Source organism: Myotis daubentonii, chromosome 5 (assembly GCF_963259705.1).
Source record: "Myotis daubentonii chromosome 5, mMyoDau2.1, whole genome shotgun sequence".
NCBI classification, from domain to species: Eukaryota; Metazoa; Chordata; class Mammalia; order Chiroptera; family Vespertilionidae; genus Myotis; species Myotis daubentonii.
Window position 1 is genome coordinate 94,462,986 of NC_081844.1, and position 24,780 is coordinate 94,487,765.

A 24,780-nucleotide genomic window follows, 5' to 3' on the forward strand; every position below is an offset into this window, starting at 1 on the left:
AGCTGAGACTTAGAGAAATGATGATACTTGTCCCAGAGAAATAATATTAGTTGTTCATGGCCCACCAACTGGAAAGCAGCAGTGCTGAAATTCAAAACCAGGTTGATGCCAGGGGTCTAAGGTTCTAATTACACACCATGCTGGCTCCTAAGCCTAGCACTCCATTCTAGACGGATGGAGCCGGCAAGCCTTTGAGATCTTGTCCAAGCACGTTCTCTCCCCACTTTATCAATTGAGGAAAATGAGAAGCGGCTGAAGAAATTGAGAAGTGACTTGCCAGAGATCCTTCCGTCACTGGGTGCCAGAAATGGGACACGTGCCCTGTCCCCGCCACACCAGTGAGGATCATGTCTGGCTGATTGTCAAAGTCACATGAGCATCTTAGTCAAGTTCCTGGACCCCACTGGAGGCTTACTGAATCTTGGGGCAAAGAGCCCAGCTGCCTGTAATTTTAGTCCCTGCCTGGAGTTGGCACCTGCACATTACCTTTTGCCCCAGTTACTCTGTAGCTCCTGATGCTATGGATCCCTTTCAAACAGCTTCAGGAGGCAACTCCAAGCCCCTCTTGCTCCCAGCAAAATACACACACAGAAAAGCAGTACACCCTGTATGCTGCAGCCCACGGCGATGTAACGCGGGTGAGGAAACAGCTGGTCAACCCAGAGGCAGCTTTGAAAGCTCTTTGAGAGGTGTAGTAATCACAGTGATGTTTGTTATACTCGGTTTTTCCTGTGCCAAGTCGGAGAGCATTTAAGGAAACATCAAATGCTCCTTCAATGCATCAGTGTCGGTATTTGTACAAATACTTGACACAAAGTGACAGACACCAGGAGCCAGGCCGATGTGCTGCTGTGTCCAAAGTGTCAGCTCCGTCTCCCAATTCAGTGGATCTAGCTGTGGTGTCAGAAAGACCCTTCCCTCCCCTTGGTTCTCACGCTTCTGACTCCCCTCTGAATCTGTCAGCACCTCCTTCCGCAGGTGACAAGGAGCCACCGCACGCACTCTTGTCTCTTTCTGGCCCACTTACATTGTTTTCCCGGTGACTTCAACATCTTTTCCCTTCCATGTCGTTGAATAGTGGCCAAAGGTGCCAGACATCTGGTCCAGGACACTATTTTGTCATCTTTCCCTTTTCGGATCCAAATTTGTGTTCTGAATCTGTTGCTTTTAACCCCGACCTCTTATTCAGAGATGGTAATTGAGCCTTAGGTAGCTTTGATAAGCAACTGGGAAAACACGTGCTTTAAGTAAGGACAGTCATTTATGAGTAGATTGCAAACCGAGGGATAACTTAGGTTCACAATGTCTGCATCTTTAATACGCTGGGACCTTTTCGCCATTTCAGTGGAACAAGGCTAGTTTTCTGGCCTGGCTGGCGGTGGAGAAGTGGTGAAGACTTGGGCTGTGAGTGCAGACAACTAGCGGTCAGTGCCTGCCTCCACCTGCTAGCTGTTATAATGTTGGTCTGGTTATTGAACGTCCCCAAGTCTCCATTTCCTCACCTGGACGTTGAAGAAAAGGACAGGGTGCCCCTTCTGTGTTTGCTGCCAGGACTCGCCTTGATCAGTGACTGAAGTACTGAGCATGGTGCCCAGGTAAGGACTCACTGGTTCTTTAGTGTTTGTGAAGCATTTGCCATGTGCCGGGCACCATTGATCCCAGGGTAAAACTGACATCCCGGAAGTTAGGAGGTTAAACAACTTGTTCAGGTCACACTGATCCTATGTAACAGATTTGAGACTTCAAATCTGGTTCTGTCCTTTTCACCTCCCCCCGACCCCCCAACTCTTACTGTGGCGTTGGTGTGACTCACTCCCTTACACATAAAGACAGGGTGTTGAGTATGAAACCTATTTTGATTTGTAGTTTAATTGGACTCATTACTAGCATGTCCAATAGAATGATTCTAGGTGGAGATCTCTTGAATTTGGAAGGGTACATTTTAGTTGGTTAAGTCACCTCCAAATATTTGCTTTTGTGTTTTTTGTTTTTTTAGCAATTGGGAAGGATTCCTGGATCCATCCCCTGATGCTTTGGCTGGGTTGGCTGTCACCTGTTTCTAATCTCAGCATAGATATTGCTTCTTGGAAAATCTCCCTTGACTCCTCAAGGGCTGAGTTAGAAGTCTTTATGTGTCTTTCTCCAAGTAAAACGCAGTACGCATGTCCCTTTACTTTCTGTATCTGCTCGGTCTAAAAGCTTCTTGAGACCAGGAACCTGGACTTAATTGAAGTTGTATCTACAGCGCCCAGGACAGTGTGTGACATACAGAAAAGTCACAAAATACATTGAAGGACCAGTTGAAACTTGAGCTAATTGTCCATGACCAAGAAAAAGTGGTCATCCAAACAGTGGAACTGAAAACCCTGTGGTGTCATGTGTCCCCAGAGGCACCAGTTCTTCTGAGGGAAGAGGAGCCCAATGGTATCAGCAGTTGTTGATTAACTACGTTAATAGCTTTGGGCAAGTTCCGTTGTGATGTTGCTCAAGATATAATTAGAAGGGACATTCTGATTTATAGGTTAATGTGATTTTTATCTGTTGGTATAATTAGTTGCTCAGAAATAACACTATTGTTTCTCAGCCCAAAAGTTTTCAAAATTAATAGGCTTCTGGAATTAGCACCAAGGTGAGAGATAGTCTAGGTCTACCAGCTAGTATGAGAGATGAGCAAACTGAGAGACTCAAAGAAAGAAAGGGACTTGTCTGAGGTCACCCAGCAAGTTAGTGCCAGAGCCAGTGTGAGAGCCCGAGGTTTCTGGCTGCTAGCCCAGGACTCTTAATGCACAGCGGAGAGTGATTAACACATTCATGGTGAGCTCCTTGTTGCTTTGAAGGCTTCTGCATGTACACAGCCCGGACTCTGCAACATCCCAGGACAAAGCTCATGCTGGAAAGTAGGGAAGCGAGACTGAAATGATTTGCTGGTAGGGTAAACCCAAGTGTCAGAGGAGTTGGTGAGAACATCTTTGCAGGTCCTGCGCTGCTTGGCAAGGTCTTACCGGCTTCTAAGGCTCCAAGTCTACTTCTCAAACAAGGAAACACGGCTTGGCAGGGATCTCCCTTCGATGCTCTTGAGTGTGATATTTCAAGGAGATTTAGAGATACTGGGACGTTCACTGCCAAGACCCCGGTGAGTGTTGTTGGCAAAGGAGTGGTTCTGATCATGCCCCTGTTTCTTCTTAACGCTTTCTTAGATGGGAAGCAGGTCTGCCTTGGGACCCCTTTCGCCACCTCTGGGGTGCCTTGGAGTCTGACTAAATGGACCAGCCTAAATGCATCTGAGACAGAGAAATGTGTGCGGAGTGCTCTAACGTTGTTAACACATTGATTTTTATCACATGGTATCAGTGTTACGGGGACAGTAAGACGTGGGCCATTGGTGCCATAGATATATTGTGGATGATCCTTTGGAAACATAATCAGTGCTGCGGAGGCAGCAGCACCATCTCCACAGAGCATGTTCCCTGATCCCCAAAGGCTTGCCAAACCAACCCAAAGTAACAAGACTGTGATTGTTCAAGGAAAAAGGCACAGATAAGAATTCTCTTTGCTTCTCAACCGTAATCAGTCTGAAATTATTGATGTTACTATTGGTTTGGTGTGTAAGAGTTGGGTACAAGGGAGAGGCTCTTCTTTTTACTCCTACCACCGGAACACATTGTTCCCTTCCCTAACTTCTCTGAGTGTCTAAAATCCCTTCATTAAAGAAATTCCTTTGGGCTTCAAATAATTTGGGGTTTTCTATGGTCCTCTATTAAAATGCAAAACTTCCCACGTAGGATATCATTTAGCTACTTTAGTTGTCTAGACCTAACATCTCACCCATCCATCTCATCCCATCCCTCTCACCTTATGGAGGCATTTTCACAGGCATCAAGGATGAATACTACCAGCATCACTACCACCACACCACCTACTACCACGTCTACTGCTGTTACTAATATTGCCATTTAAGGAGGACTTACTCTGTGCCAACATGGTTCCAAGTTCTTTGTATGTATTTTCTCATCTCATATGCCCAGTAACGCACCGCTGTAGTTATGGGTTGGGGAATTATGCTACTACCAGAGAGAGAAAAATTTGCTGAAAAGTGGGGGCAGGATAAAACCTGAATAGTAAAACAAACTGATTGTCTGCACAGGAAAATAATGAGAAGCAATGCGGAAGGTCGGGAGGAAAAGTGGCATCTCCTTCCTTTTCCCTGGTCCCAGACATCCACGTCTACTCATGGGGTCTTTAGAGAAGGCTAAGGAATCTGAGATGTGGGAGTCAGTGTGCACTGAATCCTCACTGTTGTACATGGCAGAGCAGGGCTTTGAATGAAGACCGTTCTTCTTTTCAAACTTCACTAGGTAATGCTGTCTCCACTTAGAAAGCGCCACGCTTGTAAGGAACTTGGAGAACATCTTGTCCTGCAGCTTTCCCATCCCTGTGGAGTACACTCAGGAACACACTTTGCATCCTTCCCTAGCACATAGCCTCACCCACAACGGACACAACGGTTTTTAAAAAACAATACTTTTACTCTGGGTTATTTACAAATGCCCTCTATTCTCTTGCATTCTGTTACCCACTGTACACATGTCCACATACAGATACAACATATTCATACATATAATTGAAACAAAGGTTTCAAACATAATGTTTACCCTTACTCTGGGTGATATACTTTGGGGAGATAAGAAGCAAGTATAGATAATGCTTTCTCTTCTTGAGGAATCTGGAGACACAATTTACTTACCCCAAACAGGTTGAGAAGGAAAAACTATTGTGTTTTTGAGTCTTAATGCTCTCATTCCATGCAGAAGGGAGAGCAAGTACGGAGGCCCTCAGGTGGGACTGTGCCTTTCACATCTGAGAATCGACAAGGGAGCTAGTGGTGCTTGAAGTAGAGGAATACAGCAGCACATGCCTCCTAGGAAGGAGCTGCTGGTAATAAAAACACAATATTCCATCTGAGCTGCCTCGGCTAGGCCTTTCTAGAATAGTTAAAGAAAGTTGTATGGCTATTTCTAAATTACACGAAAATAAATGTTCTTTTACAAGAGTCCAGGATTTTCCAGTGAAACTGCCTCTCATATAATCCTGGTGAATTGAAAGGAAGTGTAGGCATGTACCCAGTATACAGTTGTTCAGTTGTTTTACTGGAACGACCTTAGCTTCCGTCTAATTGCTGTACTAGCTTTAGTTCAACAATTGTTCAAGAAAAGACACTTGAATAACTGAGTGAATTAGGAAGTGAACTCACTAGCTTGTCTGGTGTAAAACTAAGGGAAGAGACGGAGGCAGCTTCACCCTTTTGGTGGGCAGAGAATTAGGTGCAATTGCGTAGAGAAGCAAGTTTTAAGTTCTCAGCTGGGAAACTCCATACCTGCTAAGGTAAGAGGACGTTTCACTTTGAACTCAAAGAGACAGGTTTTTTGTTTTGTTTTGTTTGTTTGTTTGTTTTTAAGTTTGAAAAAAAATCATTTGTTTTGTTGGAAGTGGAATGATGTTAAACAGCATGGAGAGTTAATGCCAGCCAATTCGCCCTCGCCACCCTACCTTAATGAAGCTTTTGGTGTAATTGTCCCAGTGCTCCCTCCACAAGCTCAGAGAGAGAAATAAAGGGCGACTGTATCAAAGTACTTGAAATGGGCCCTAGTTGGTTTTGCTCAGTGGGTAGAGCGTCCGCCTGCGGACTCAACGGTCCTGGGTTCGATTTCGGGCAAGGGCAGGAACCTGTCCCCGGCCCAGACCCTTGTTGGGTCTCCTGCAGGAGGCAACCAATCCATGTGTTTCTCTCACATCGATATTTCTGTCTTTCTCTTTTCCACTCTCTCTAAAAATCGATGGAAAAATTATCCTCCGGTGAGGATTAAAAAAAAATGCTTGAAATGGGTTAATACATTTTTATTGAAATGACAACGTATTTTTAGCAACAAAAGTATTTCTGAACACATAACAAGATTTTTATTTTAATATATCATAGTGAGGAGAAACATACATCTAGGACCACTTGATTTTGAGAAAATATTTATAGTGCATGTCTTCAATTTTCAGGCTGGGTGGTTCCTTTTCAGATGCAAAATCACTCCAACTGAAATCCTTTTTTGTACTCGAGTTGGGCCTGCCAGCTTTCAAAGAGGCAGTTGGGATAATATGATAAACTGGTCCGTGTGCTCAATCTTAGCTCATCAAGCCTGCGCCAGGATTGACATTTCCTACAGTAGGGCTGGATGCTCTGATTACAAATTGGTCCTGAGTAGCTGGACTCTTCATAATTTCATTCACTAAGGGAGAGTGTTTGTATCCTCAGGTCTGCTTTGCTTTTGAAACCTGGAAGAGGAAATATATTTCTGGTTCCCATCTCTTGTTAAAAAAATGTGATACAGAGGGAGATGGGTACAGAAACAGATACAATTTATTACATGAAAAGAAAGAGACAGCTTTTAAGGTAGTTGGGGGATCTTAGCGTCTCCTTGAGGGAGGCAGGGGGATGGAGTAGGAGAGAGCAGGGAGAGAGGAGTTCTGGGACAGCCTGACTTGAAAGCAGAGGCCTTCGGGCCCTGGCTGCCCTTTACCTGTGGAGGTGGGGTTCCTGGAATTGAACCCCAGGAGGAGGTCTTTCCGTGATTAGCTGGCTTTTAGAAGTTTGTGTCCTGGTGCAAAACCTCCAATGATTGCTTTGTATGGGTTGAACACCAGTTTCTCCTGACTGTGGCTGTGGAACCATCAGCCTTTCCCCCCGGAAGGTAAAGACCTTTTATCCTCACTCATGAAGCCTTATTATTTTCGTTTTTAAAGACAAATGGTGAACTACTTGCTGGAGAGTTGGCAGCTACAAAGTGGTAGAGCTGGGACTTGAGCCTTAGCGTCCTAGCTTCACAGTCTACCATTAGCTGAATTATAGCGCGTATCACATTTCATGTTATAAGGTTATACGATTATAATATGATCATTCTTACCAGCAGTCTTAGAGTTTTCCCCTCGCTTACTAATGCTGTTCTCCACTTCTCTATCTCAGTAAAATGGCACCAGTTGTGCAAACCAGAAACTTGGAATTACCTGTGACATTTCTAAAATGTTGAGCCTATCTCTGATCAACCAGAGTGTTACATTCTTGATCAGCTTGACAGTCTGGCCGTTAGTCTTTGTCACCACATGGTTGCCAGAAGAACCTTTGAAAAAGGTCACTTTTGGCCACTTTAAAATCATGGTGTTATTTTTATTTAGTTCTAGGGTAAGAATCATATCCTTTTCCCACCTCTGTACCTTATCTCGTACCACGCTGTACCTCTCACTGGTCATGCTGACCTTTGTTTTTTCCAGACTCTTGATCCTTCAGCCAACAGGGCCTTTCCATGTTTGAAACCTCCAGCTACATTACCAGCCATCCTCCCTTGTCATGGTCACCCACAACCCCCCCGCGCCATGCCTCCAGAGTGCTTGAAGATTTTTGTTCCCGATTGGCTCTCTTTCCTCAAAATTACTCTGGTCATAGCTCTTGATTATTATAATCTCTATGTAGATCATTTCTCCAATATCCTGGTCAGTTCCTTGAATTCTCCTTGAGTGACTGCTCCTACCATAGACATACCCTAGGCTTATGGTTCTTAAATTTTGGCATGCATCAGGATCACCTGGAGGACTTTTTAAAATACTGAGTGCTGGGTCCCACCCCCCAAATTCAGTAAGTGTGGGGTGGGGCGGAGACTTTGCATTTCTGACAAGTTCTGAGTGATGCTGATGTTGCTGATCTGAGGACCACTGCAAACTGTATCCTGTCCTCTGCAATAATTGCCCCACGTCCATGACCTGAATTTCAAGCATCTCACTCTCTAGCTGCTCTATTCTAACGCTGTAGCTCACTCTCTTACTTCTGGTAGCCTCACTCCAGTGACTCTTTGACAACCCTTATCTCTAATCAGATGTATGAAAACGGGGAATGTTGCAATTACCCAATGCTTGTGGTGTACGCAGCAATTAGGATGAGTCTGTCAGGAGTGGCGCTATTTTCTATCTGGAAACTTGAAATTTGTGAAAATTGTCAGCGTCCTACCTTCTTTTCCCATCTGTATATTTTTATACTTTAAAAAAAAGTGAAGTTGCTGAACACTTGGTGAAGTGTTATGAAGTAGGTATAAAATATGTTAAATTAATATATTTGACTCAACTAAGGGATAAAAAGGTGTGAAATGCACACACACATATATAGACAGTTCCCTCCTGGACTTTTATGATTTCATCAGATAGCTATAATTTCATCCGTGCTCTTTTAAAGTATAGGTATTTCAAATATGTAACAAATCTATTGTTACTTTAAGAAAGCATTTGAAGCCATAGCCTATCCTTGAAATGAATAAATAAACCGTGCTGTGTTTTTGGTGATAACATCTTAGTTTTACAAGTGTTTCAGCATTGTTTACAGAAATTATTTCACATCATCCTTGACTACAATCCTATGGAATGCTAGAAAAAAAAAATGTTTGTTCATTAGAGAAAAGAGAATCAGAACTGAATCACCTTGTCCAAGGACACAAACTGTAGCAAATTGGACTCATATTTGGAGCTTCTTTTGCCTCAAAACCCAGAGTTCTTTCCATTTGGATTAGACTCTTTTTGTTAAAATATGTTTTTATGGATTTTAGAGAGGAAGGGAGAGGGATAGAAAGATAGAAACAGATGAGAAACATCAACCGCCTCCTGCACCTGCACCTGCACGCCCCCTACTGGGGATTGAGCCTCCAACCCGGGCATGTGCCCTGGCCAGGAATTGAACCAGCGGTCTCTTGGTCCATGAATTGATGCTCAACCATGGGCCACACCGGCTGGGCTTGGTTAGAGAATCTTGATGGTTGAAGACACTCCAGAGATCATTTAATATGGGAGTCCCAGGGAAATAGGAACACAAAGAGTTTCAGCCGTAGAGTATGATAAACTGTCTAAATCAGACTTCTGCTGGTTGTCCCTGTTTGGCTGTGAGTACTACCGTATTTCCTGATTTTTAAGAGAAACTGAAAATATGGAGAATGAATGATAACTTTCAAATTTGAAAATATTTGCACAACTCAGATTCGGAGGAAAACACTATGGAGGGCCAAATTTAACATGTCTGATTTGTGTATGGGGCATTGGTTTGAAACCTGTGACCTCACATTATATTGCGGGTGGGAGGTATTTTTTATCACAGTCCCGGATCTGATAGTTTGGCCCTTTGCTGAAACATTTCCAGTGACATAGGACTTTCTCTAATGTGGTTCTATTGTTGGCATCTCATTGCTCTTCGGTTACTCATCCTTAGCGCCTTCATTTTGCTTACATCCTGTAACTGTTCATAATTCCACAGGGAAACCTTTCAAACATTTCAGGAAAGCATCCTTTTTTTGTCTCACCCTCACCCCCAGTATTCTTTATATGTTAAACATTCATAGTCTTTCAACTATAATCCTCAGGCATGGTTTTTACAGCCTTTATAATCCCAGTTACTTTCTTCTAGATGTTCTCCAAATCTGCTAAATTTCTCCCAGAGTAGCCCATAGTATTCCATGATAGCATCTCATACGAGAAATAAAAATTGTTTTAAGGTTATTGAGATATAGTTGACATATAATACTATTTTAGTTTCAGATGTGTACAATATGATGAATCCATCTGAGTTGCTCTATGGCATCATCAAAAACAGGTAGATAGGTTTTTGCTACATTTTCAAGTTAAATTTGGAATGATATGACACAAAATTAGTCTTTGTCACAATTGTTAAAGTCCTCCTTCAAAGTGGCCCGAGCTGATAAAGATCAGGAGACATATGTGACTGTCCACGAGAAAGACTTGCCTCCGTTTTTGAGACTTCAAGAACAGAGAAAACAAACAGCTGTTCTAAAGAAGAGCCCTATGAAAAAGATTTGTGAATTACAGTCTTAACTCGTGATAGAACTGGCCCTCACAAGGAGTCTAGAGTCTAGAATAAGGAAGTTTTAATTAAATGTTTAGGAATGATCCTCCTTGATAATGCTAAAAGGCCAGCTAGTTAATGATGAGCATTAAGATTTATTAGAAACCTACTATGTGCCAAGCACAATAACTATACAGATGGACATGATAATGAATGTAGACTACTTAGCATAGTAATAGCAGTTGATGATTCAAATAAGTGATAAATGTTACTATCATCACTATTAATACTATTATTATGTTTAATATGTTATTTAGTCCTTATTACTCCTTAAGAGGTCAATATTATTGCCATCTCTTAGAGGTGGAAACTAAGACTTAGGTTAAGTCCTGAGATCACACAGCTAGCAAGCACAGAGCCTAGCAGCGATGGCGAACCTTCTGAGCTCGGCGTGTCAGCATTTTGAAAAACCCTAACTTAACTTTGGTGCCGTGTCACATATAGAAATTTTTTGATATTTGCAACAATAGTAAAACAAAGATTTAGATTTTTTATATTTATTTTATGTATTTAAATGCCACTTAACAAAGAAAAATCAACCAAAAAAATGAGTTCGCGTGTCACTTCTGACACGCGTGTCATAGGTTCGCCATCACTGGCCTAGAGTCTTTCAAGCACTAAAACACACGCTACTCCTTCTCCTTCATGCTTCTTTCTCCCTTGCAATCTGAGATGAACTTGGAATCAGGGTATAACCCATTATTCCTTCTGATGAACTGTCAGATTTTTTCTCTCTCTTATGATTAGGAAGTGGATTTAATTTTAAACTCAGACACGGAAATACACGTTTATCCTTGTCAAGCATTATTTGTGGTGTTGGCACTCTATTCTAGTCTATTTAGATCATTCTGAAAGTCAAGTATTTCAATCAGTGTATTAAATTTGTGACATGCACGCATTTGACAAGCAAGACTGACTTCTGGGACTTTTTCCTGGTTTTTGATTCCAAGATATTTATAGGGGACACAGAAACGGGAGAGGCAGCAAAACAGACAGAGCTTTGGGCACACTCCAAGAGATGTTTTCATTCATCTAACCTCCCCAGTTTTATATCAGTCATGAGTTGGAGTTCTTTGGGTATGGTGACCTGACCTGGTATGCATTTACTGCCCTAAGCTTCTCGTAATCTATCTCATATATTTTCCATCTTGTACATAAGTTTATCAAGAAATGGCTCAGTGGATAGAGTGTCGGCCTGCAGATTGAAGGGTTCCTGGTTTGATTATGATCAAGGGCACCCGTACCTCGGTTGCAGGCTCCTCCCCGGCCCAGGCCCTGGTCGGGGCACATGGAGGAGGTAACCAATTGATGTGTCTCTCTCATATCAGTGTTTCTCTCTGTCTCTCTCCCTCCCACTCTCTAAAAATCAATGAAAAAATATCCTTGGGTGAGGGTTGAAAGAAAGAAAAGAACAATATATTAGCAGATATCCCCCCCCCAAACCAATATATTCCACAATTATGAAATTATATCTCTCTGTAAGACTAGTAAGCTTATTTTAAAATCCAGGTGAGCTTGGCATGACTTATTTTTGTTGAACCTGTAATGCCTTTAGCTGTCACTGCTTTCTGATCTTGATTCATTCTTGTTGGTTTGAGAGACGTAACATTTATTTTACTTAAAGTTTCTAAAATGATTTCAACTTTTAATAAAATGATTTCTGGGAGAGCAGATTCCTAGAAACCTAAAAAGCAAGTTATGAAGCAAACTGTAATTATTACAGTTAGAATCTGGGCACTTGTAACAGATGTATTTAATCAAATGCCTTTAAAATGAATGTGCAGATGTATCACAAATAGGAAAGATATTTCACATTATTCAGATAACTAATAGTTTTGGTGTGGGAGGATTGTTCCAAGAATGTACAGAAAATTTAATGCATTTCTTTTTTTTTTGCACCATCTCCCCCATTGGGCAGAGAGTTTGTTTAAGCAGGAACCAGAGCTGGCATATTCCACACATAATTTTCCTATATCTTACAGAGAGTAAAAGGAAGCCGCCTGGAGAGATGCATGAAAGGCGGCATTTAATTGGGAGGAAAAAAATAACCTGTATTTGTCTCTCTTAATTAGTGTAGGAAGAGTTCTATTTCTCTAAAGAGCCCCTTTCTAGTCTATATTTATAGAACAGCAACTTAAAAATGGCATTTTTCTTAAAGTATTAGAACTTTGAAAAAAAGCTTCATACTATAAAATGGATTTTAAAAGGATAACTGCACTTAATAATTTGTGAACAGGTAGGGATCTTCCTGTATGTAATAAACACAGAAGGACTCGTGGGCTAGTTGTGGCCTTGGCCAATGGCATTTGAGTGAGTCCCTTTGGCCCTTGGCCATAGTTGCAGTTGAGTGTAGGTGTGCTTGAGTGAAACCTGCTGTCCTTTAAGTGGGGCTGTGCTTATCAGCCCTTACTCCTCCAGGCTGCTGTGTACATTTCCTGTCCAAGCCTGGCACCTGCAAGCATTTGGTTATGCAACTCTGGGGGTGAGAGGAAGTAGGGTGGTCTTGTGGAGGGTGTAAGAAATTTACATGAGATGATTATACCTCCTTGAAACAACTACAACACCCCTTAGGTTCTGGTTTTACGATTTGTTGTAATTTTTTTTTTAACCAAATGTGATTCTTTGATAATTTTAGATCTGGTTAGCACCTATGTGTGTAACTGGAAGTACAAAGTGTTTTGATGACATATACATGAAATTAAAGAATGGCTACACTTATTTGCAATGATAATGGTGAAAAGAGACTATCATAGGGCATAGCCTGAGGCAAGTAGATGATAAAAATGTTCTACATTTTTGAGTTTGACACAATTATCAACAGATATGAGTGTACAGGCTTTTTTAGACTCTTTGATCTATGCATTTGAGCTTCCCAACAACCTCTTTCTCAGTTACCATGTAACTTTGCACTGACTGTATGTTTGCAGTACATTTGATATCTAGGCTCCAAACTATTTAGAAAAGGAAAACATTCTTTTGCTCAAACAAGAGCCAAGGTTTAACCTTTACACATTTCTTTTTTTTTTTCTTAGATCAATTGGTGCTATCTTTAAATAATTACTAGCTTTATTTTGCACCTTGATTGTCCAAAGGCAATCAGAGATGATGTAAAGTACTTTGAAGTCAAACGTATGGCCAGACATCTGACTGTGAGCAAATGAGATGATGTCTCCAAGACTTTGTTATCTACAGGCTTACGGAGACTAGTGGCCTGCCCTATTGAGATTTTATGCCGATTAAATGAGGTAATGAATGTAATACATGTAACAACAATAACATTATTTATCTGACATTTACTAAGCAACATATTCTGGAAAAAGAACAGGACTAGCGTTTGAAGGCCTGAGTCTGCCCTTGACCTGATGGGGGTCCGTGACCTTGGATGCTTCTTGGGTCCTCTCTTTCCTCATCTGTATAATCTGAGCATAGCAATCCCTGCCCTGCCTCCCTCACGGAGATACTGTCAAAATCAAATGAGAGAATGGGCGTGAGGGTATTTGGTAAATGGAGAGAGGTTGAAGTATTAGGAACTGTAATTAAGAGTGAGTTTGACTTTAGAGAGCGAGCTGGCCCAGAAGAGCCTGCCCTGTAACTTCTGCCACCTGCCACCACTGAAAGCCAGGACTAATTAAAAGGGCAGGAGTTACAGGGCCACGACAGAGGCACAAAGGGAGAAGGCCCGGCTTCCCATCAGCAGCAGGAGGGAGAAGAGAGATAGCATTAGTTTGAATGGAGTCCCTGAGAACCAGTACAGCCCTGACGCAGGTAACTGCATTGCATTGTGTAGCACTGGTCCGAGCAGAATTATGGCTTCAATTATAGAGTGGAACGTTCAACATCCTATCTTTAAACCACTTCCTAGTGTTAAAAACTTCACTCATCAGAAGGGAGGGAATATAGTGTTTCTAGGCTTAATATATAATTGAAAGTTCATCGATAATGCATTTCACTGTCTAAGGTTTAGTAGTAGTTGCAGCATTGTCCGGTTCTGATATATTCATTTGTAATTGTTTCTAACCTCTACTTGTAATTCTTCCTCAACTTTCTGTGTATGATGTATTTCTAGATACAATTTTCAGCAGAAAGTCAGCTTGAATATTGCTTAATTTGCAGCCACGAAAGCTGGATAGAATCCAGAGACCTGGGTGACATGCAGCCGCCTACCTCTGACCGGTGATGAGAACACAATTAACCTTTGCCTGGCTCCAGTCAAGAGGCTGCCAGGATGCAAGAGGTGCCTGTGGCCGCATCTCTACACAACCTGGTGCATTCCTAAGTGATTCACCGTAAGATGTTATCATAGCTCATGGGGAAATGTTATTAACTTTAATTTAGCAAAATTGAGTGCTCTAGGAGATATTGAATCAAGCTGCTTTCTCCTACTTGGTAAACACATTCATTAAAATGGAAAGATGACTGACGTACTGTGTCCTACCTGGGCTGATTCACGTAAACCATGGAAATAGCATTCTTCTAACCTGGGACTCGATGTTTCATTGTGTATCTGTTTTTGCTGTTCTGAGACCTAGGCTAGGAGACTAATAGAACTATCAGACCTCTCAAATCTAACACCATAAAACAATTGATTATGGAGTCGTTTACTTTGTGGGGAAAACATACTTGGCCCTTCACTGTAAACCAGGAGATGATCCAGCACGTTGTCATAGCTGAGGGTTTTGTATCTCCTGCAGAGTGAAGGGTAAATGAAAAAGGACTGCTTCTTAGGATTCTTTCTTTTATGGTAAGAATCACACTGTACTTTCCTTTTCCTTGTGCGTTTCCAGGCGTGCCCAGGGGGTAGGCCAGGGCCTTCTGTGTTCTTATAACCCTGACAATATTTCTGAGAACACACTTATTCCACTTTACACAACTCTTTTTTTTTTACAGAGATTTCTTCACCTCTAAATTTGAATTACTCAGGCACTAACACTCAATTTGTTAATGTCTATGTTCCTAATATGAGCGGAGATGGGCATGTAGTAGATGTGCAACTGATGGTGGTTAAATACAGGGATGATTTTTGTCTTTTTTCTCCTCAAAGTCAGACATAAAAAACCCAATAGAACTACAATTTGGTGACTTAAACTTAGGAATACCTTTCATCACTTGGCAGGTGTTAACTTGTTAAATTACAAAGTGTGTCTATGATGGCTTGGGCTCTATAGTTAGCCACACCTGATTCAGGTGCTTCTTCTGGCATTTACATGCTGAGCGACCTTGTGAACTTAACTGCCTCAGTTTTCTCATCTGTAAAATGGGGCAGCAATAATAGAGAAAGCTGATTTCATTTCTGTACAACAACCCTGAGCAGTCTTAGATCAGTACACAGAAATGTGAGTGGCTTGAAGCATTTGTCTTGTGGTTAAGAGCCCTTGTATTTTCATATGTTATAACTTACTTAATTCTTGCAATAGCTTTGCAAATTAAGCACTATTTTATCCATCTTCGTATGAGCCCTTTGTAGGGCTCTTAACCACAAGGCACTGTTTCAGACACATGGGTAAGTTACTAGGGAGTCCAGAAAAGGGGCAGGGGAGGAATTCAGGCTTCACTTATAAAAAGATATATTTTTATTATAAAAAGCTCTCTGCCTTGTTGCCGAATGACAGTCTTTTATTGCACAGGTTGATCTTTCCTCCACTTCCCAGTTTCCCTTAACCACCCCCCCCCCCAATTATTGATATGTTGGCTAATAAAAGAGATGTGTTCTGAATGTTACCTGAAGCCTGATTACCTTCAATAGCCACTCCCAGAGTTGCTGTAGGGATTGAGTGCAACTGTGTTTGCAAAGTGCTCAGCACAGCTCCTGGCACACAGTTGACCATTCAATAAGCATCAGCTATTGTTTGTATCCTTGTTGCCCAGCCACAGTTGCAATTGTATGTGACTAGAGTTGGCAAAAAACAACAACAGCATTACTGCTTTATGAGAAATGTAGAGCATTTTTTAGATATGGCTCATTAATATGAACCACATCGTTGAGCAGCTGTCTAAGGAGTGGCATTCACCTTTACCTCAAATGGTAGCTCTGAAGGCTTAACTGAGATGGGCATGAATTGTATACGCTGGTGTTGGGGAGGTGTCAGCCACAGAGATGACACAGGCTTAACATCAAACTGACCCTTTCTCAGAGCACCTCAGACCCTGATTATGTCTCAGGTTTCTGGGGTAAATGCCAAAACTGGATGTGTGTCTTTGTCAGTCATTCTGCACAGTAACTAATGCTTGGCACCGGGGCTGTCAACCGAGGACCTCAGGCTGGGATGGAGCCTGTCTGTCGGGAGAGGCAGGGAGCTGGGGCTTAGATCCTCGCTGGGGCTCCTGCCTTGGGGTTGGGTATTCTGGCTCAATTTCTGAGCAGGGTGGCACCTGACATTGTGGGCTGGGGGACAGGAAACCTGGTTTGAAGTTTGTTACAAGAAAAAGCGGTTATAGAATCATGCAAGGCTTAGAGCTGGAAGGGACCTCAGGCTTATCTTGTCTGTAATAACAAGCTAGTATTTATACGGTACATACTATATTTCAGGAACTGCACTAGGTGATCATATATTATAACTTAATTAATTCTTGCAATAGCCCTGAAAATTAAGCAATATTTTACCCATCTTCATATGCGCCAGTACATTCTAAAAGTTTTGCATATATCACCTCCGTTAATCTTTATAACTGTCAATGGGACTGGTGATATTGTACCTGGAAATGGAAAGGCGGAACCTTGGGGAACCTTGCAGAGCTTAAGTTACTTGTTCAGCCACAAATACAGTATTTTTCCGTGTATAAGATGCTATTTTTTTTCTAAAATCGTTAGACTGAAAATCGAGGGCGTCTTATACACAGAGGTCAGCCTAGGAGGGCACTGCACAGGTGCGTAGCTACCCATACCTTGTCAAAAAGGCTTCCTCCAATTATGAGCCTTATTGTTACTGACATCAGCTGATGCCCTAATTCAGAGGTTCTCAACCTGTGGGTCGCGACCCCTTTGGCGGTCGAACGACCCTTTCACAGGGGTCACCTAAGACCATCCTGCATATCAGATATTTACATTACGATTCATAACAGCAGCAACATTACAGTTAGGAAGTAGCAATGAAAATAATTTTATGGTTGGGTCACAACAGGAGGAACTGTATTTAAAGGGCCAGAAGGTTGAGAACCACTTCAGTGGAGGTGGAGGTGGAGAGTGTGCAGATGCAACAGGGACCAGAGTGTTCTGAGTCCATAAAGATGTCAAAAAATAAAAAGATACTAAATACCGGTAAGCGATTGTCTTACTCTGCAAAATGAATGTAATCATGGAAATAGAGCTGCAGAGAAACAATGTGGCCCTCCTCCCACTGAGTGTATGATCAGACACTGGAGAAAACAGGAAGAACAACTCCTTAAGATGCCAAAAAAGAAGAAGGCCTTGAGAGGAAAACCAGCAAAATGTTTAAAATATTGATTTCTTAATTTTGGGTTGGAAAAGTGGAGGGCGTCTTACATGCGGAAAAATACTGTAGTTACCAAGCAGCAGAGGCGGGTGGCAAACCCAATGTCTCTGAGAGCAAAACACAAACACCCAAGCACTCCTTGTCGCATCCTTTGCTTACTGTGATTGACACTGTGAGCTGTAAGGCACATGCCCCAGGTTGTATAGCGTGTAGGAGGGTCTTCAGGATCAGAGTTCTTTTCAGGCTCTAAAACTCACTGTGTGGACTTGCATCACCTCTAGAGTCCATCCTGCTCTGGCCTGGTGTTGCGTCTCTGCTCTGGATTCAGCCTGTCCATTTTCCTCAGTTCTTGAGTTGAAGTTTCCCATAATCTTTAGTTTTGTTCTGAGCTAAGAGTCTCAACTTGCGATATAACACCTATGACAAAATGACTTCCCTGATTGCTGGTCACCTCTACAAATGTGTGCTCTCATTCTATCCTTAACTATTGTGATGGGAAGAACAGTTTCTTTATCCAAGTTGTTGCTGATTGAAGTCATTGAGAATTTTATCATTACATGAGTGAAATTTGCAAAAAGATAATTTGCAAGTGTAGCTTCTCATTTCATGTGGCCCAGACTGATTGTGGCTTTTTCTTCCTTTGGTTGTGGATGTGATCGGTTCTGGAAGGTTAATCACCATCTAGTTTATGCCTTCATTGTCTTCAGGGAACTTGGTGGTCAATTTACTGAGGCATTTGATTGTGGAACTGGTGTATTTTCCTTTTGTTGAAAAACTTTTCAAGACCTGATGAAACCTCCAATTTGTCCAAAACTTTCTTGTACTGAATTTGGCTGTACTAGTTAAACATTAGCCTTGGTTGAGAAAATATTTTTAGTACCATAGCCAAGGGGCTGTAATTAATATTTTAAGTTATGTGTAATACAGAACATTACTGTGCTACAAGTCAATCATATTATCTCTCAGTGTTGTGTCTCCTGCCTCTTTTCCTCTCTATTGGTTCTTTTTTTTTTAATCCTCACCTAAGGATATTTTAAATTGATTTTTAGAGAGAGAGGAAGGGGAGAGATTGAGAGAGAGAGCAGAGCATGAGAGAGAGGGAGGAAGAGAGAAACATCAATCTGTTGCCTCCTGTACACATCCTGACTGAAGATCAAACTCACCATCAATCTAGGTATGTGCCCTGACTGGAATTCATACCCACAACCTTTTGTAATAGGGAACAACACTTCAACCAAATGAGCCATCCATCCAGGGTATCTCTATTGATTCCTTATTTTACTTTTCTTCCTTCCAGAGTTCAACATATTATTCACAGGTTATAATGATGCATAATGACCATTTATATTTATTAATTACTTAGGACTTTCTGGGAATCCAGAGTATCAGTGCTTAGTACTTGTGTACAAGAGGACACGTAGACAACAGTGGCATATTCTTCGAATCCATAAATCAGCAGTGTGCATATTTCAATGACAAGAGTAATTATGGTGAGATGTAATGACCAAGTTCATTATTGATTAGGGAAATGTATATTGTAACATACACTCTTTTCTTTCTCACCTTCTCCTAAACCCAGTGGAGAAGTCAAATAGTTTCAACTCCTAGCTCTTCATTGTCCTTCAAATCCTGGTTGCTATCAATTACTCCTCAGCTGCTATCAAGTTCATGGAGTCAAACAGCTTCTAAGCCATTGGCTCTGCTGTCAGGACCCAAGAGAACTTTTCCCTGAGGTAACTCCTGTCATTTCTATGCTTGTAAGTTTCATTAATCTGACCTTAAGTCAAAGCACCTTCTGGAACTGACCTACAAGCAGTTTCCATCATCCTCACCATCATCATCCTCACCCTAATTTTTACCATCAGCCTCACCATCATCCTTACCATCTTTCTCACCTTTATCCTCACCATCATCCCTACCTTCTTCTTCCCCATCATCCTCACCATCATCTTCTCCATCATCCACATATCATCTTCCTCATCATCATCCTCGCCATCATGCTCACCATCACTGTCCAGTATAATCATCCTGTCTGCCAGTTATTAAACTCTTACTATGTGCCACACATGGTGCTAAGTACCTTTCCTAATTCATGTCAACCCAACAGGCAAGTATCAGTATCTGTACTCTACAGTAGAGACACTCAAGTCTCAGGAAAGTGAAATTACTTGAGCAAATTCACTCACTCACTAAATGGCTGAGCTGGAATGGTATGTCTCTTGTGTTTGGCAATGAAGCCAATGTCAGATGTTGTTTTACAGTTATATCCTTCTCTTCCCTGACTACCCCCGACCCTTTCCTGACCACACCCAGATGTGTTGGGGGAGGGACAAAACAAATATGGGGCTTGGAAGTTATGAAAAAATGCTGTCTAGCTCAAGCACTGACCAGCTGGTGATGTGCAAATCACATCTGGAGTTTAGGTTGCCTATCTGTAAATAAAAGACATCTGAATACATGAGGCTTAATGTTCCTTCCAGCAAAAATTTTGATGATTTTTTTTCTGACCACTCTGGTAGTCACTATGGGAAAAAAAGCAACATCTTTGATTTTCATAAAATTGCTCTCTGATAATAATAATAATAATATCTATGGTCTTTATAGTTTGTACTGTACCTTTGCATATTTTAATCACAATCATAATAATAACATTATCACTCATTTAATCTTCATGATGATTCTAAAGCTTTGCCTTCACCTATATTACTTTATTGAAACATATCTGTGTAACCTAATACAAGTCATCGTATTACAGAAATGTCCCCCAATACTTAGATCTTTATTTCTTGTATTTCCAAATTTGCAGCAGAAATGTGTTTTCACTAAGGGTCAGGAGTAGCCTGACAAGGTAAATTAGATCCATACTGTCAGGAGCACAGCAAAGCCAGAAAGACACTGTTCATTGGTGGTGTTCCCTTTCTTCACCTTCCTGCAGACACTGTTGGTAGAGGAGCAGAATCGGCGGCACCCTGGGCTTGGTAACGGCTGCTGGAGATAAGGAGCTGAGAGTAGAAGTCTGTAACTGAGTGATGCCTCCTGTTTCTTTCAGAATTGCATAATTGATTCTTATTCTTTTCCTTTTTTGTTGTGTTGTCATTTAATTCTTCAAGTAAACTCACTTGTTATTGGGATTAACATCATTGTAACTTGCCCCAGCTTTTGATCATGTTGCTCTTTGAAGGCATGATAGTGCTGAACCTTCTGATCTCAGGGCTGAAGGAATGGCAGTGAAACCTGATGTCTTAGGATAGTGATTCTTAATCAGGGAAGCTGGCCTCTTAGAGGGTATGTTATCAGAACCTTGAAGCAGAAGGTGAGAGAACGAGTGATGAAAAAAAATCACATGTAGTATTCTAAAATAATATTATAACTAATAAGTGAAAAATAATACTGTTTTATTAACAAAGCTATAAAGAGTTAAGCTTTATAAAATCTTGACTGATAGGGCATAAAAGTTAGGTACTTCCAACAAGTGTTTCTTTCTCCAGGTCTGAATTTCAGAATGTCTGTGATGTGATGGGCCATGTTCAAGAAAAATATGCAAGATTGTTCTTTGTAATAGCAAAACCAAGCAGAACTGAAGCAAAACTAAAGACCCGTCAAAGGGAGAGTGACTGATAAAGTCATGTTGTATAGTGGGATATTATTGAGCTATTGCTGTGAATGAACAGATGTGCTGATATTGGAAGATCTCCAGCACACATTTCAGGTTAAGACAACAGCAACAATAGGAAAAGCATAATGAATAGTGTGATCACTTTAGTATAAAAACAACCCCCAAACCCTACAAAAATTATAAACATTTCTCTCTCTCTCGTGCTATACATGTGGCAGACTTTTTCCTTCTAGAAGGATACATAAGAATTTTGCTAGAATGGTTGTTATCTTTTGGGAAAATGACTGCAGGGAGGTAAACTTACATTTTACACTTTGTACATTTTTTCTTTTTAAAATAGACTAATTAATCCTCCAATAATTTGCTCAACAAATATTTGTTGAATGGCTCCTATGTGGCAGGAAAACGTAGTAACTCTCTGTAATAGTGGTAAGACCCCAACTTTCCGAAAGCTAAGCCTAGGCAGTAATAAGAAAACATAGAACTGGCAATTCCAGAGAGTTCTGAGAGCTAAGAAGAATAAAAAGCTCATTAAAGATGAACAGCAGGAAGAACTCTTTAGATAGCAGAGCAGTCAGCTATTGCTCCTCCTGTGCTCCATAAAACAAATAAAACAAAAGGAATCAAAATACCCCCAAATGGATAAGTGCCTCACAGAAAGTTCTGCAGGTCAGCTGTAGCTCAGCTGATCTTGGCTGGGAAGCTGTGGGTCATCTTGGTTTGCAGGTTGCAGACTGAGCTCACATCTGCTCTGTATTTGTCTGTTCTGGGGCCCAGGTCGAAAGCACAGCCGCTGTTCGGGCAGCTCTTTTCATGACAGATCACTACAGCACAAAAGAGCCAAGTCAAACTGAGTGAGACCTTTCAAGGCCTTTGTCTGCTGATATTCGATTGGCCAAAGCAAGTCATAGGGCCAAGCCCAGTGACAGCAGGGTAGGGAATTATGTTCCACTGATGAGGGCAGTGCATGGAAGTGAATGTTTGCTGCAAAATAATTGACACTATCAGTCAAGGCCTCTCTGATAGTTGAGCTGGAAACTGAACAGCCAGGAGCCAGTCATGCTGAGATCATGCTAAGATCTGAGGGTGAGCGTGAGGGAATCTTCTCAGGCAGAGAAAACAATAAATGTACAGAATCATTATGTAAATTGTCAAACTAGAATTGGTTGATTGGATTGTAGACTGTTTTTTTCTTTAAACTTTTGTATAAAAATAATCCCTAATAAATGTTCTTTCAAAAAGGAGTAGAATGGGTTACAAAAAAACCAAAAAACAAAAAACTCTGGGGAATACTGATTGAATCTTGAGCTCTATTGCTAATATAGTTTTCTACACAGAAGAACATTTATGATCATTAATGTAATAGGACATGAAGTTCAACAATTCTGAGGCACTAAGATGCAACATCTGCTGTGTTCCAAAGAGATGCTTGGCCATATGCAGTATTTCAAAGTAGATAACCAAGAATCAGTTGGATGGCCATTAAACCCCCACTGACATGGAGGGTTAATTTTAAAAACAACAACAATGAAAATATGGTTTTGTAAGGATTTCCTTGAAAATCCTGTGCTGAGATTCCCAGATCCTCCCCACCGCCAACGGAGCTGTGGAGAGTGTTTCCTCTCCCCTCCTCTAGTGAGAAGGTCATTAATGGAAAGATCTGGGAAGAAGTTGAAGTTCATGGTTGTCTGGGGCTGGACTTACACCTGAGAAAATTCAAGCAGCCTATGAAGGAGGGGGCTTCTCCTGAGTGTGACCGCTTTCCTGTCTCATGGGGTCAAAAGTGTGTAAGACCTGGGGTCAGATATAGAACATGTGTTATTCCTACCAGCCAGGGGTCATTTTCAAAGAAAGCTGTTCAAGAAGGCTGTGTGCCAGGGTGAGGGGACCCCACTGCAAGCGGCTGAGATGTTCCCTGAGGGGCAGAAGCTGGGGGGGAATGCTCAGCTAGCCAAAGGAAGTTGTAGTGGAGGCACCTAGCAGGGAGAACCCATAACTGTGCCAGTTACAGGGAACAGAAGCCATGAAAGGTCAGTACACTCCATGGACGAGTTTTCCTTTCTCTTACTTGTCCCACCTCTGTCACGCAGACTTGAATGGGTCACACACAGCAGCTACCTGGAGGGGAAGGAGGGAAAGCAAGAGAGAAAAAGGCAAAGGCTTCCACACTCCTGCCTCAGTGGCAGATGGCCCAGGACAGCTTGTCTATAGGTGGTGGGAAGAGGGAGAGACTCTATCTTTGAGAGTTGATTGAAGTGCGTACTTACCTACTAGGTTGGACTTCCTAGTTTCCCAGTCAAGATTGATGCGGAGTCAGAGTGATGATAAAGCTTTCCAAGAGTGATCAGATATGTTTTTGGACTGCTTACATTTTTATCCAGAGTAGCAAGCACTTCTGCTAAACCACAGAGGGTAATAAAAAATAAATTTGCTTGCATGATTACACTCCTTGAATCTTGTCTAACCTACCAATTACATTAAGATTTATTAAAATATAGTAATTGAAGCATTGTATTAAGGGTTGTATAGATATTATTTCATTTCCAAGAACTTTATAAGGTAAGTTCCCTTATCCCCACTTTACAGAGGAGCACATTGAAGCCAAGGCAGGTTTAGTGGTTGTCTAAGGTCATAGCACAGGGAATGTCAAGGCTGGGTTTCACAACATACCCGGTCCATCTGACGCTGGAGTCTTTGTTTCTATCTGGTCTGATTTCTTTTCCTCAGAGTAGCCCCTGAGGTATTTGTGGGGAGTGACCATGCTCTTCCCGGCTTCCCATCCATCCCCCAGGCCCAGCAGGCCCAGCAGGCCCAGCTGCTTCAGCCATGCCATGCACGACCCGTCCTAGTCATTCCCCTGACCTTGTTCCAGTTTATGTGTGGCCCCTGTGCACATGTGCATGCCAAGTATTAGGTCTGATCATGTAAGTGTGTGACTTAGCAGATGCCTCTGTACCTGTCAGCAGTCCCATGGAAGTGGGTCAGGGCCTGCTGGATGCGCTTCCCATGCGCTCTCTTCCAGGTGATTCCACCAGGTGCCTGAGGAGCACCCTGCCTGTGGCAGCCTGGGGAAGGCATATCAATTGCTTCTTCTCTCCACCCAGGGTCCATGCTGTTCATATAAATAGAGAAATTATCGCCTCTGCTTCTCACCCAGCAGGGCTCATATTGGCAGTGGCACCTTGTTAAAGTGAAGGACTGTCTATTGCATTACAGATAATGCGAGACAAACTACATTTTCTGCTTCCTGACAATACACTTTGTTGAAGATAAGGTCCAGGGAGAGTTCTCTGTAGGTTTACCCCGACTCGAAGCTTGGGTTTCAGGAAGAGCAGTTTTAAAGATTGCTTCTGCTAAGGGAAGGGGCAGGAGGGGTGGCATTTTTTCATTATTATTTGGCAGAGAGTACATCAGATCAAGTGCAATTTTAAAAATTCACTGCTAAACATAAGGAAAATACACGTATATGAAGACCGTTGACAGACTGTAAGGTTATCCGATAAATTGCATCCATCTGTAGGTGACGTTCTAATTGTTAACTTTCGTGAGTTTGGTTCATACATTAAAGCAGTCCTGCTCATGCCCGCGGCAGAGGCTCCAAAAGTCAGGCATTCAAATCCTACTTTCATAATTAATGCTGATTCTCTGTACCATGTTCACTGTTATGTAATACTTTTCTTTAGCTGACTCTTTACTTATTCTAAGGAATAATACCTGTGACATGGATGTGATGTACCAGTCCTGTATGTTATATATGGAATTATTTCTACAGGGAGAATTCAGTGTAGAATATATAT